This window comes from Opisthorchis viverrini (genome assembly GCF_000715545.1).
Source record: "Opisthorchis viverrini unplaced genomic scaffold opera_v5_123, whole genome shotgun sequence".
Lineage (NCBI taxonomy): Eukaryota > Metazoa > Platyhelminthes > Trematoda > Opisthorchiida > Opisthorchiidae > Opisthorchis > Opisthorchis viverrini.
This window is the reverse complement of record NW_008751777.1, coordinates 992-6450: the sequence shown is the minus strand read 5'-3', so window position 1 is coordinate 6450 and position 5459 is coordinate 992.

Sequence of the window (5459 nt, the reverse complement as noted above, 5' to 3'; positions counted from 1 at the left end):
TGGTCGCCTGCCGCCTGCAGACTCTGGGTGCGATACCCGGTGGGCGCGCTTTTCGGTCGGAGTGGACGCTCGTGAATAGGTGCAATCCGGACGAACTTGCAAGCAATGACGGACGGGTAAATTAAGTATTGACATCAGTTACTGAGGCATAAACAGACCCTAAGCCGGGACGAAACAGGGAGAAAACGAGCAAAGAAACGAAACGGCGTCATAATAAACAAATGCGAGTCACGTTACTCACGAGTAGTCAAAAAACAAGGAAAGTTACCGCTGGTCACCGTTGATTCGCAGGCGGAATCAACAGCGTCCATGGAACCATCACTTGAAACAAAGTTTCTAAAATGTGCCAATCGATCCGGCAGTCGTGTCAAATTCCTTCGGGCCCCTAACAATTTTCGGCAACGCTCCAGCCAGTTCTCAAACAGTCAGGCCTCATGCTACTTGTACGAATGCTGGGGTTGAGGTAGTATCTCCAAATTTTTCAACAATACGGCCACGATCCTCTCTCAAGTCTTCGTGATTACTGAATTTATGTTGGTCTAAGCTCGTTATACTGTGGCGTTAATTAATGCCCCATCTCATCCTCAAGCCTCAAGCCCCACGACCCGAACCCACGACCATGAGCCCCCTACATTGACCTCTGGGCACCTATCGACATCATTTCTGACCCCAAGCGCGCCAACACAATTCACTGCTGGTTCACCGGATACATTGTCTCAACGGGCTTGACTTGAGACTTCAGTCGAAGATGGCTGTGCAGGATCTTATTCCTGACACACCGACCTAATGGCTTCCTGCGCCTTCACACCAAAGAACTTCCTCGGGCTCAGATGTCTACTGTCAAGGCCTGGAATGTTAGCACCATCGCCCATGCAAAGTCTCCGCGTTTCTGCTCACCTTCTTCGAGTCCACAAACCCGATGATGCACCAAGTTTTACACACAAACACACAAACATACAACCTTGCGAGCCAGATCCTTGGAAGGACTCCTAATCCGCAAACATCAGTTCCTTATCTTGGTTTGATGGCCTTCAAACCCCTGATAAAGCTGAGGCTGCTATGGCGTTTTATCCCTTTTATACTCCGGCCCTACAGCTCATCGTGATGCCACACGTAATAATCTGTTACCTTCTGACCTCTAGAATTGTCGGATTAGCTAGCACGCCCAACCTCTGGTCAGTCAAATCTGCCTTACCAATCCTCTAAATACCCAGACGTTCCATTTGGTCAACAAAATAACCAACCTGGCAAGCATACACACTACTAGTGCACATATAAATCATCCGCACCGACGTCCTACCTAAAACGATCGGTCATTTTATCCCCCCTGTGAACCTGGCCCCGTAGTTGCCATGCCTAAACTGTTCTGCCGTCAACCGCCACTGGTTACTTGGAAGCTTCCATGGTACACTCAAATTCTCAGTGCACTAGGCTCACACAAACCCACTTACTGGCATCTAGCCTTACGGCTTTCCATTCCTTCTAACACAAAATTGCTCCTAAAGGTGGGCTTCACGCATTACCACCCGTGATAAATGAGACTGTCTCTATCAGCCTGATAGTACCCTCTTCGGTCCTGAAATGACCGATTCGACACATCCCTTAACCGGAGCAATGACTGCATCAACAATCAATAAAACTTGCTCCCTTCATAATCCCACTGTTCTACTATCCGCCCATGTTTCACCGCCGCCAAAATACGCCTCGTTACGCGAAGCCTCCTCAACTGCACCCCGAGGATTTCTCTCCACATCCTTCATTCACGAGCTAACCCGACTTTGTTCTGTTTCCTCCATTATTACATGGGAGACACATCAAAACACACGTACAGCATTCAGGGTAAAGCCTCGTATCCACACAAGCCGGTGGCTAGTTTGGACTCCACTCTACATCAGTCATTCTGCTCATCCACTCATGTTTCACCTGGAAAGCATTTTCGGCTGCCACCCCTTCCTCCACACCCACTGCTTCTTCCACCGACGTACCCCTACCTTCCGATGTAACGAAACGCTGGTCGTCTCAAATCTCGCCCTTTTTCTGCACGCCCCTCTCCCAAAGAGGTTCACTACCCCATAATAAGCCTCATGCTCCACATCTCACTGTGTTAGGGCCTATTTAACTCACTCTTCACCATTCTGCTACAACCGCCGAATACAATTCGACTGTCCTCAAAAATGCAATCACTACATCCTACTTCATGTACACACATCTACACTTTTAAATTCTCCTATTATCGCACTGTTGATGACGGCCATAGTACAAATCAGAAAGTGTATGCACTAATGAAAATCTTTACTGTGGTTGACAGTAGTATGTTGCAGCACGTATAAAAATAAATACAATGCGAAGTGGGAGCAAACCAAAAGAGGAACTCATCGTCTGTGAGAGTCCCTTGGTGATTGTCCGGAAGGCGGGAACGTGTTTTCCTCCTCAGTGCGACTTGCTACACGTGTCCATAATTGTCCGTGGACTTGTGGAGAGGTAGATTTTCTGCGCCCTGAGCGCGCGCAAGACTGTGTGCGCTGGCTGTGTTTGGTTTCCCTGTATGTAAGTTCGTTTGCGCGTACGTGGGCGCATCGTTACATGCTTAGTTGCTACACTCACTAGGCAGCGCGGACAATCGATGTTCAATGTGACGTGGTTTGTAAGCGTGAAAAAAGAGAGGTCTAGTGATCCAGTGAGCGACTTTGAGCTTATTAGTCAAGTATACGGGTGACCGGGTCGCTACACTTCCACCGTTGTGTTAGTAATTCCCAAACTGATACGGTTTGCTCGCTAATGAGTCCACCAGTGCTTCTGTTCAATGCTCGTTTGTTACCACCGAAAATCAATAATCTCCAAGCCATTCGCCTAATTCAACAACCGGGTCTGACAATTGGAAACGCAATACGGCCCACAGTTGAACCTACAAACACGACTGCTTGAATCCCTTCAATATCCACGGTTCCGACCGGAAACGCTCAAACAGCGGGGGCTATACCATTTATTCCAAATCGCACTTTCATGCAACTCTCACTGATAGTTCGATGCTGGAAGGGGCATCGGAGGACGCCTGGATCTGGCATGCTTGTTCTGGAGAACGACCGCCAAATGATCTACCTGAACTTTCTCGTGTACCTGTCTACTGGAGGCGCAGTGTTGGTCATCGCTGCAGCAGCATAGAGCTTGATAACGTTCTTTCCAGCAAATAATCCGGGATGGAATGCGCTTGGCATTCGTTCAGGGGGGAGAAATCGTTACTAACTTTCATCTAGGCCACTGAATTCCTTGCGTTTGAATTTTCAAGAGTACTTAAGGGAATTATCGGCTTTTACCCGGGCTCACCAAATTTGTAGTAGTCTGGCTACCCAGTGAGTTTGTTTACCAGGAGTGTGGCAAAGAAATAGAAATAATAACGCTAGGTTAGGCACACAATAATAAAGAAGGTAGATGAAACAGACTCATTAAGAATTGTTCTCTTTAAAGTAGTTCGCCATTGGCCCAGGTCAGGGAATAAACAATAATCCAAAGGGCTTCCTTGGACTCAAGCACCTGCTATCCAAGCCTTGCACTGTAGCCCATTCTCCTGTACCAACTCCCCGAGTTTCTGCTCTTCGCCCTTCTACAAACCTAACTAAACCCGTGATCCCTCATAATCACATCTATAGCCCCCCTAGCCGTGTCACCCAGTTCCCGGGCAGGGTCTCTAAACCACGACTACCGTTACGTAATCCTGGACCCTATCAAGTTCCGCCCCTCTGGAAACCTGCGTACTATATGCCTGGGATCCCTTTTCAGCAACTACCTTTTCTGCACCCTGAGCGCGCGCAAGACTGTGTGCTGGCTGTGTTTGGTTTCCCTGTATGTAAGTTCGTTTGCGCGTACGTGGGCGCATCGTTACATGCTTAGTTGCTACACTCACTAGGCAGCGCGGACAATCGATGTTCAATGTGACGTGGTTTGTAAGCGTGAAAAAAGAGAGGTCTAGTGATCCAGTGAGCGACTTTGAGCTTATTAGTCAAGTATACGGGTGACCGGGTCGCTACACTTCCACCGTTGTGTTAGTAATTCCCAAACTGATACGGTTTGCTCGCTAATGAGTCCACCAGTGCTTCTGTTCAATGCTCGTTTGTTACCACCGAAAATCAATAACCTCCAAGCCATTCGCCTAATTGAATAACCGGGTCTGACAATTGGAAACGCAATACGGCCCACAGTTGAACCTACAAACACGACTGCTTGAATCCCTTCAATATCCACGGTTCCGACCGGAAACGCTCAAACAGCGGGGGCTATACCATTTATTCCAAATCGCACTTTCATGCAACTCTCACTGATAGTTCGATGCTGGAAGGGGCATCGGAGGACGTCTGGATCAGGCATGCTTGTTCTGGAGAACGACCGCCAAATGATCTACCTGAACTTTCTCGTGTACCTGTCTACTGGAGGCGCAGTGTTGGTCATCGCTGCAGCAGCATAGAGCTTGATAACGTTCTTTCCAGCAAATAATCCGGGATGGAATGCGCTTGGCATTCGTTCAGGGGGGAGAAATCGTTACTAACTTTCATCTAGGCCACTGAATTCCTTGCGTTTGAATTTTCAAGAGTACTTAAGGGAATTATCGGCTTTTACCCGGGCTCACCAAATTTGTAGTAGTCTGGCTACCCAGTGAGTTTGTTTACCAGGAGTGTGGCAAAGAAATAGAAATAATAACGCTAGGTTAGGCACACAATAATAAAGAAGGTAGATGAAACAGACTCATTAAGAATTGTTCTCTTTAAAGTAGTTCGCCATTGGCCCAGGTCAGGGAATAAACAATAATCCAAAGGGCTTCCTTGGACTCAAGCACCTGCTATCCAAGCCTTGCACTGTAACCTTTTCTCCTCGAGCTTCTGCTCCTCGCCCTTCTACAAACCTGACCAAACCCGTAATTCCTCATAAGCACATCTGTAGACCCTCTAGCCGTGCAACTCAGTTCACCGGCAGGGTCTCTAAACCACAACAACCGTTACGTAATCCTAGACCCTACGAAGTTCCGCCCCTCTGAAAACCCGCGTACTATATGCTGGGATCCCTTTTCAGCAACTGCCTACTACACCACAGCCCCCGCCCCCTCCAAAGCCACGTACAGCACCACCTCTACGACCTTTAGCTGTATCTCGACTTCCTACTCCAACCCCCCTGTTGCAACTTCATATATATTTAAAACTGCTTCCAATCTTGAATGACTGCCTTCCCGGTTAACAATTCAAATGGACCGCCATTTTTTGGACTGGTGGAATTGAACCCTATTGCAGTTTTACAAGATATCTATATTCTCCGTTTTCCTTACCACGCAAATCGTTTTTACCGCTCTGGTTATACTATTTTTGTACCAAATCCTTGGGCAGCTATATATTGTTTTAATTCATGAGTTTGAGACGCGGTTTCGTTCACGCGTTGACTGTTGATCCATATCGGCTTTGCTTGCCTTTTGGAGT